The sequence below is a fragment of the Syngnathus leptorhynchus genome, unplaced genomic scaffold, assembly GCF_054491065.1.
Source record: "Syngnathus leptorhynchus isolate UIUO unplaced genomic scaffold, UIUO_Slep HiC_scaffold_393, whole genome shotgun sequence".
NCBI classification, from domain to species: domain Eukaryota; kingdom Metazoa; phylum Chordata; class Actinopteri; order Syngnathiformes; family Syngnathidae; genus Syngnathus; species Syngnathus leptorhynchus.
In genome coordinates, this window is record NW_028232346.1 from 12,827 (window position 1) to 22,500 (window position 9,674).

The following is a 9,674-nucleotide window of genomic DNA, read 5'->3' on the forward strand; positions in this document are numbered from 1 at the left end:
AGAGCTTATCCGAGCGGCTGGAACTCTGCGCCGGCGTGGTCGAGCGGCTGGCCTCGGTAGTTGAGGTACCAGGGGCGGGCTGGGGAGCTCCAGGCGGGGCTTGTGAGAGAGTGAAGCCGAGCGGCTGGAACTCTGGGCCGGCCTGGTCGAGCGGCTGGCCTCGGTAGTTGAGGTACCAGGGGCGGGCTGGGGAGCTCCAGGCGGGGCTTGTGAGAGAGTGTAGCCGAGCGGCTGGAACTCTGGGCCGGCGTGGTTGAGCAGCATGCCCGCGGAGGTGGCTCTTCCATAGGCACGGAGGGTGCTGGAGCTCCACACTTCCCTAGGCACGGAGGGTGCTGGAGCTCCACACTTCCATAGCTCCAGGCACGGAGGGTGCTGGAGCTCCACACTTCCATAGGCACGGAGGGTGCTGGAGCTCCATACTTCCATAGCTCCAGGCACGGAGGGTGCTGGAGCTCCACACTTCCATAGGCAGGGAGGGTGCTGGAGCTCCACACTTCCATAGGCACGGAGGGTGCTGGAGCTCCACACTTCCATAGGCAGGGAGGGTGCTGGAGCTCCACACTTCCATAGGCAGGGAGGGTGCTGGAGCTCCACACTTCCATAGGCTGGGAGGGTGCTGGAGCTCCACACTTCCATAGGCAGGGAGGGTGCTGGAGCTCCACACTTCCATAGGCAGGGAGGGTGCTGGAGCTCCACACTTCCATAGGCAGGGAGGGTGCTGGAGCTCCACACTTCCATAGGCAGGGAGGGTGCTGGAGCTCCACACTTCCATAGGCAGGGAGGGTGCTGGAGCTCCACACTTCCATAGGCAGGGAGGGTGCTGGAGCTCCACACTTCCATAGGCAGGGAGGGTGCTCTAGCTCCACACTTCCATAGGCAGGGAGGGTGCTCTAGCTCCACACTTCCATAGGCAGGGAGGGTGCTGGAGCTCCACACTTCCATAGGCAGGGAGGGTGCTGGAGCTCCACACTTCCATAGGCAGGGAGGGTGCTGGAGCTCCACACTTCCATAGGCAGGGAGGGTGCTGGAGCTCCACACTTCCATAGGCAGGGAGGGTGCTGGAGCTCCACACTTCCATAGGCTGGGAGGGTGCTGGAGCTCCACACTTCCATAGGCAGGGAGGGTGCTGGAGCTCCACACTTCCATAGGCAGGGAGGGTGCTGGAGCTCCACACTTCCATAGGCAGGGAGGGTGCTGGAGCTCCACACTTCCATAGGCAGGGAGGGTGCTGGAGCTCCACACTTCCATAGGCAGGGAGGGTGCTGGAGCTCCACACTTCCATAGGCAGGGAGGGTGCTGGAGCTCCACACTTCCATAGGCAGGGAGGGTGCTGGAGCTCCACACTTCCATAGGCAGGGAGGGTGCTGGAGCTCCACACTTCCATAGGCAGGGAGGGTGCTGGAGCTCCACACTTCCATAGGCAGGGAGGGTGCTGGAGCTCCACACTTCCATAGGCAGGGAGGGTGCTGGAGCTCCACACTTCCATAGGCAGGGAGGGTGCTGGAGCTCCACACTTCCATAGGCAGGGAGGGTGCTGGAGCTCCACACTTCCATAGGCAGGGAGGGTGCTGGAGCTCCACACTTCCATAGGCAGGGAGGGTGCTGGAGCTCCACACTTCCATAGGCAGGGAGGGTGCTGGAGCTCCACACTTCCATAGGCAGGGAGGGTGCTGGAGCTCCACACTTCCATAGGCAGGGAGGGTGCTGGAGCTCAACACTTCCATAGGCTGGGAGGGTGCTGGAGCTCCACACTTCCATAGGCAGGGAGGGTGCTGGAGCTCCACACTTCCATAGGCAGGGAGGGTGCTGGAGCTCCACACTTCCATAGGCAGGGAGGGTGCTGGAGCTCCACACTTCCATAGGCAGGGAGGGTGCTGGAGCTCCACACTTCCATAGGCAGGGAGGGTGCTGGAGCTCCACACTTCCATAGGCAGGGAGGGTGCTGGAGCTCCACACTTCCATAGGCAGGGAGGGTGCTGGAGCTCCACACTTCCATAGGCAGGGAGGGTGCTGGAGCTCCACACTTCCATAGGCAGGGAGGGTGCTGGAGCTCCACACTTCCATAGGCAGGGAGGGTGCTGGAGCTCCACACTTCCATAGGCAGGGAGGGTGCTGGAGCTCCACACTTCCATAGGCAGGGAGGGTGCTGGAGCTCCACACTTCCATAGGCAGGGAGGGTGCTGGAGCTCCACACTTCCATAGGCAGGGAGGGTGCTGGAGCTCCACACTTCCATAGGCAGGGAGGGTGCTGGAGCTCCACACTTCCATAGGCAGGGAGGGTGCTGGAGCTCCACACTTCCATAGGCAGGGAGGGTGCTGGAGCTCCACACTTCCATAGGCAGGGAGGGTGCTGGAGCTCCACACTTCCATAGGCAGGGAGGGTGCTGGAGCTCCACACTTCCATAGGCTGGGAGGGTGCTGGAGCTCCACACTTCCATAGGCAGGGAGGGTGCTGGAGCTCCACACTTCCATAGGCAGGGAGGGTGCTGGAGCTCCACACTTCCATAGGCAGGGAGGGTGCTGGAGCTCCACACTTCCATAGGCAGGGAGGGTGCTGGAGCTCCACACTTCCATAGGCAGGGAGGGTGCTGGAGCTCCACACTTCCATAGGCAGGGAGGGTGCTGGAGCTCCACACTTCCATAGGCAGGGAGGGTGCTGGAGCTCCACACTTCCATAGGCAGGGAGGGTGCTGGAGCTCCACACTTCCATAGGCAGGGAGGGTGCTGGAGCTCCACACTTCCATAGGCAGGGAGGGTGCTGGAGCTCCACACTTCCATAGGCAGGGAGGGTGCTGGAGCTCCACACTTCCATAGGCAGGGAGGGTGCTGGAGCTCCACACTTCCATAGGCACGGAGGGTGCTGGAGCTCCACACTTCCATAGCTCCAGGCACGGAGGGTGCTGGCACATCCACACTTCCAGCCACGGAGCATGCTGGCACTTCCACCTTGCTTGCTAAGTCGGCGTGATCTTGCCCAAAAAGTCCCTCCTCACCTCCAGCTGGAAGTGGAAAAAAATCCTCCACCTGCTTGGCCGAGGTTCTGGAAGCCAGCAGCTCGCAGAATGTTGCCAAAGTTTCACTGGAAGGAAAAGAAAAGAGAAGACCGAGTGCGCATTTCACCTACCGCCGAATGTCCACAAGAGGGAAGTGTCACTCCGTCGCAGAATCTGCGCCGACGCACTCGGCACCCTTCGAATTTATGGTGCCGGTGCGGGTGTTCTGGGTGCAAAAAGGCCGCCCAAGTGGTAGAAAAAAATCAGACTTCGTCTCTTAGGTCGAAATTAATGCCAAGTTTTGAATTGCGCTGGCAGGGGTGGACCAGGGCCCGTTAGAAGTGCTTAACCGAGGTCCTGGAAGCCTAACCCGGCGTGATCTTGTGCAAATAGCCGCTGCTGAGCTCCAGCTGGAAGTGTAAAAAGAACCGGGCTGGTTCAAAAAAAGAACCGGGCGACCCGGTAAAATTGCTTAGCCGAGGTCCTGGAAGCCTAACCCGGCGTGATCTTGTGCAAAAAGCCGCTCCCGAGCTCCAGCTGGAAGTGTAAAAAGAACCAGGCTGGATAAAAAAAGAACCGGGCTGGATAAAAAAAAGAACCGGGCGGCCCGTTAAAATTGCTTAGCCGAGGTCCTGGAAGCCTAACACGACGTGATCTTGTGCAAAAAGCCGCTCCCGAGCTCCAGCTGGAAGTGTAAAAAGAACCGGGCTGGATAAAAAAAGAACCGGGCTGGATAAAAAAAAGAACCGGGCGACCCGTTAAAATTGCTTAGCCGAGGTCCTGGAAGCCTAACACGGCGTGATCTTGTGCAAAAAGCCGCTCCAGAGCTCCAGCTGGAAGTGTAAAAAGAACCAGGCTGGATAAAAAAAAGAACCGGGCTGGATCAAAAAAGAACCGGGCGACCCGTTAAAATTGCTTAGCCGAGGTCCTGGAAGCCTAACACGGCGTGATCTTGTGCAAAAAGCCGCTCCCGAGCTCCAGCTGGAAGTGTAAAAAGAACCAGGCTGGATAAAAAAAAGAACCGGGCTGGATCAAAAAAGAACCGGGCGACCCGTTAAAATTGCTTAGCCGAGGTCCTGGAAGCCTAACCCGGCGTGATCTTGTGCAAAAAGCCGCTCCCGAGCTCCAGCTGGAAGTGTAAAAAGAACCAGGCTGGATAAAAAAAAGAACCGGGCTGGATCAAAAAAGAACCGGGCGGCCCGTTAAAATTGCTTAGCCGAGGTCCTGGAAGCCTAACCCGGCGTGATCTTGTGCAAAAAGCCGCTCCCGAGCTCCAGCTGGAAGTGTAAAAAGAACCAGGCTGGATAAAAAAAAGAACCGGGCTGGATCAAAAAAGAACCGGGCGGCCCGTTAAAATTGCTTAGCCGACGTCCTGGAAGCCTAACACGGCGTGATCTTGTGCAAAAAGCCGCTCCCGAGCTCCAGCTGGAAGTGTAAAAAGAACCAGGCTGGATAAAAAAAGAACCGGGCTGGATAAAAAAAAAAGAACCGGGCGACCCGTTAAAATCGCTTAGCCGAGGTCCTGGAAGCCTAACACGGCGTGATCTTGTGCAAAAAGCCGCTCCCGAGCTCCAGCTGGAAGTGTAAAAAGAACCGGGCTGGATAAAAAAAGAACCGGGCTGGATCAAAAAAGAACCGGGCGACCCGTTAAAATTGCTTAGCCGAGGTCCTGGAAGCCTAACACGGCGTGATCTTGTGCAAAAAGCCGCTCCCGAGCTCCAGCTGGAAGTGTAAAAAGAACCGGGCTGGATAAAAAAAAGAACCGGGCGACCCGTTAAAATTGCTTAGCCGAGGTCCTGGAAGCCTAACACGGGGTGATCTTGTGCAAAAAGCCGCTCCCGAGCTCCAGCTGGAAGTGTAAAAAGAACCGGGCTGGATAAAAAAAGAACCGGGCTGGATCAAAAAAGAACCGGGCGACCCGTTAAAATTGCTTAGCCGAGGTCCTGGAAGCCTAACACGGCGTGTTCTTGTGCAAAAAGCCGCTCCCGAGCTCCAGCTGGAAGTGTAAAAAGAACCGGGCTGGATAAAAAAAGAACCGGGCTGGATCAAAAAAAGAACCGGGCGACCCGTTAAAATTGCTTAGCCGACGTCCTGGAAGCCTAACACGGCGTGATCTTGTGCAAAAAGCCGCTCCCGAGCTCCAGCTGGAAGTGTAAAAAGAACCGGGCTGGATAAAAAAAAGAACCGGGCTGGATCAAAAAAGAACCGGGCGACCCGTTAAAATTGCTTAGCCGAGGTCCTGGAAGCCTAACACGGCGTGTTCTTGTGCAAAAAGCCGCTCCCGAGCTCCAGCTGGAAGTGTAAAAAGAACCGGGCTGGATAAAAAAAGAACCGGGCTGGATCAAAAAAAGAACCGGGCGACCCGTTAAAATTGCTTAGCCGACGTCCTGGAAGCCTAACACGGCGTGATCTTGTGCAAAAAGCCGCTCCCGAGCTCCAGCTGGAAGTGTAAAAAGAACCAGGCTGGATAAAAAAAGAACCGGGCTGGATAAAAAAAAAAGAACCGGGCGACCCGTTAAAATTGCTTAGCCGAGGTCCTGGAAGCCTAACACGGCGTGATCTTGTGCAAAAAGCCGCTCCCGAGCTCCAGCTGGAAGTGTAAAAAGAACCGGGCTGGATAAAAAAAAGAACCGGGCTGGATCAAAAAAGAACCGGGCGACCCGTTAAAATTGCTTAGCCGAGGTCCTGGAAGCCTAACACGGCGTGTTCTTGTGCAAAAAGCCGCTCCCGAGCTCCAGCTGGAAGTGTAAAAAGAACCAGGCTGGATAAAAAAAGAACCGGGCTGGATAAAAAAAAAAAGAACCGGGCGACCCGTTAAAATTGCTTAGCCGAGGTCCTGGAAGCCTAACACGGCGTGATCTTGTGCAAAAAGCCGCTCCCGAGCTCCAGCTGGAAGTGTAAAAAGAACCGGGCTGGATAAAAAAAAGAACCGGGCTGGATAAAAAAAAGAACCGGACGACCCGTTAAAATTGCTTAGCCGAGGTCCTGGAAGCCTAACACGGCGTGATCTTGTGCAAAAAGCCGCTCCCGAGCTCCAGCTGGAAGTGTAAAAAGAACCGGGCTGGATAAAAAAAGAACCGGGCTGGATAAAAAAAAGAACCGGGCGACCCGTTAAAATTGCTTAGCCGAGGTCCTGGAAGCCTAACACGGCGTGATCTTGTGCAAAAAGCCGCTCCCGAGCTCCAGCTGGAAGTGTAAAAAGAACCGGGCTGGATAAAAAAAAGAACCGGGCTGGATCAAAAAAGAACCGGGCGACCCGTTAAAATTGCTTAGCCGAGGTCCTGGAAGCCTAACCCGGCGTGATCTTGCCCGAAATTCGGCCTCTATACTTCCATTTTAGGTACCAGGCGCTCATAGTGTGTTGGTCCCACTAGTCAGTGTACTGGTCCCACTCGCTAGTGTACTGGTCCCCCTAGTCAGTGTACTCATCCAGTTACCCCCCGTTTTCCAAAACACAATCGGCACGTATAAGGGGGGGACTCCTGAGAGAGATGAGGTATATGCCAGCGCAACACCAATCCGCTCCGCGCTGGTTCCCATGTCGGCTACGGATGAATAAAACCAGCCTGTCCCCCCTGGAGCTCACGAGACACGGAAATTTTTTCTAAGTGCCAACGGCTCTTCCGAGCAAACGTGTCCGCTCCGGCTGGTTCCCCCGTCGGCCTCGAATGACGAAAAATGCCGGTCTCCGCCCGGAGCTCATGGCAAACGAAAAATTTTCTAAGTGCCAACGGCACTTGCGAGCGAATGTGTCCGCTCGGCGCTGGTTCCCGGGTCGAACCCGGAAGACGAAAAACGCCGGTCTCCGCCCGGAGCTCATGGCAAACGAAAAATTTTCTAAGTGCCAACGGCACTTGCGAGCGAATGTGTCCGCTCGGCGCTGGTTCCCGGGTCGAACCCGGAAGACGAAAAACGCCGGTCTCCGCCCGGAGCTCATGACAAACGAAAAATTTTCTAAGTGCCAACGGCACTTGCGAGCGAATGTGTCCGCTCGGCGCTGGTTCCCGGGTCGAACCCGGAAGACGAAAAACGCCGGTCTCCGCCCGGAGCTCATGACAAACGAAAAATTTTCTAAGTGCCAACGGCACTTGCGAGCGAATGTGTCCGCTCGGCGCTGGTTCCCGGGTCGAACCCGGAAGACGAAAAACGCCGGTCTCCGCCTTCAGCCTCTCTCCCTGGAGCTCACCAAAAATTTGTCGAAATTTTTCTAAGTTCTCCTCGAGGTACCAGGGGGTGAGGTACCCGGGCTAAGGTGCAGTACCTTTTTTGGTCTTCAGGTGCGCCAGAGTACAATGAAATGGTCCCAGTAGTCAGTGTACTCATCGACTTTCCCCCCGTTTTCCAAAGCACCTCGTTTACGAGTATGGAGGAGATGGTGCTGGTCTCCCCACGGCGTCGGACACGCCGTCCTCGACAGCACAAGGTCGGATAGAAGACCTGAAAAGCGCCGTGGCACGCGCTGGAGGTGTCACTGTGGCGAAAAAGTGACTAAGTGTCAACTTTCGAAAAAACGGCTAAGTGTCAACTTTCGAAAAAACGGCTAAGTGTCAACTTTCGAAAAAACGACAAAGTGTCACCTCTCTGAAAAAACGGCAAAGTGTCAACTTTCGAAAAAACGACTAAGTGTCAACTTTCGAAAAAACGACTAAGTGTCACCTCTCTGAAAAAATGGCAAAGTGTCAACTGCGAATGTGGTGGTGCATGGAAGGAAGTGGAGGACGGCCGCCTCCTTAAACACAGGCCGAAGAGGAGCGTCAGGGCCGGCTCCTTAAACACGGACCGAGTGTCGCCCTTAACACAGACCAAGCGGAGGACGGCCGCCTCCCTAAATACAGGCCGAACCGGAGCGCGAGGGCCGCTCCTTAAACACGGACCGAGTGTCGCCCTTAACACAGACCAAGGGGAGGACGGCCGCCTCCTTAAACACAGGCCGGAGAGGAGCGTCAGGGCCAGGCTCCTTAAACACGGACCGAGTGTCGCCCTTAACACAGACCAAGCGGAGGACGGCCGCCTCCCTAAATACAGGCCGAACCGGAGCGCGAGGGCCAGGCTCCTTAAACACGGACCGAGTGTCGCCCTTAACACAGACCAAGGGGAGGACGGCCGCCTCCTTAAACACAGGCCGGAGAGGAGCGTCAGGGCCAGGCTCCTTAAACACGGACCGAGTGTCGCCCTTAACACAGACCAAGCGGAGGACGGCCGCCTCCCTAAATACAGGCCGAACCGGAGCGCGAGGGCCAGGCTCCTTAAACACGGACCGAGTGTCGCCCTTAACACAGACCAAGGGGAGGACGGCCGCCTCCTTAAACACAGGCCGAACCGGAGCGCGAGTGTTGCTCCTTAAACACGGACCGAGTGGAGGACGGCCGCCTCCTTAAACACAGGCCGAACAAAATGACACAAAGTGTCAACTGCGAATGTTGTCCATCCAAGGAAGGAGCGTGATGCCCGGCCGGCTCCTTAAACACAGGCCGAGAGTCGCCCCGGACGGTCCGCCTCGCGGCGCCCGCCCGCTCGGATAAAATGACACAAAGTGTCAACTACGAATGTTGTCCATCCAAGGAGGGAGCGTGAGGCCCGGCCGGCTCCGAAAACACAGGCCGAGAGTCGCCCCGGACGGTCCGCCTCTCGAGGCGCCCGCCCGCTCGGATAAAATGACACAAAGTGTCAACTACGAATGTTGTCCATCCAAGGAGGGAGCGTGAGGCCCGGCCGGCTCCGAAAACACAGGCCGAGAGTCGCCCCGGACGGTCCGCCTCTCGAGGCGCCCGCCCGCTCGGATAAAATGACACAAAGTGTCAACTACGAATGTTGTCCATCCAAGGAGGGAGCGTGATGCCCGGCCGGCTCCGAAAACACAGGCCGAGATTCGACCCCGGACGGGCCGTCTTCTCCCGGCGCCCGCCCGCGTACGCCCCCCATCCCCGGTCGCCCGTCTGCTCCCGGCGGGCCTCCGAGTACCCCCTCACCCAACTGACCGACTGGCACTCATGACCCGCCTTGGTAGGGCCCCCATCGGCCTCGGCTCGTCCGACGTCGGGTGGACGGTTCCTACCCACTGCGGGTCGCACTCTAGCGCCCCGGCCGCCGCGTGAGCGTGCGCTCCCCGCGCCGCCCCGCAGGCCCCGGCGCGACCGTACTGCGGCGAGACCGAGACGACCCGGTTTGGCATCCATCCCACCTAGCCACGATCCACGGAGGCCGAGCGAGCGGCTGAGTGTCGGGCGCCGCGCGTGCGAGCGTCCGCCGGCCGCGCCGGTCCTTCCGCGAATGTCGTTTCTCAAACCCTCCGGCTTGATAGCGGCGGCACCACGGGAAGCCGTCCACACACACCGTCCGACCTCTATCCGAAAAGCCTTCCCGACCAACCGCGGTCGCGGGGGCGTCTGTCGCTCCGCATCGGGGGGGCGTATGGCTTCCGCGCTACGCGCTGCGGGCTCGGGGGGGCCGCAACGGCTGAGTCTGACTCGGCCGGGGCGCAGCTTCCCTCCCGGCAGTCAGCAATAGTGCCGATCGCGCCTGCCACCAGCCCCCTCCCCGACGGGTTCGTCGGCGCCGGCTGGCCGCCGTCCGCCTTCGTTCCCCGAGGGTTCCCAACCAGCGCCGATCCAACTCCGCATCCTGGCCGCACGCAGTGCGTGCCTCGCGCGGGTAAGTCGCCGGCGCAGCGCCGCAGCT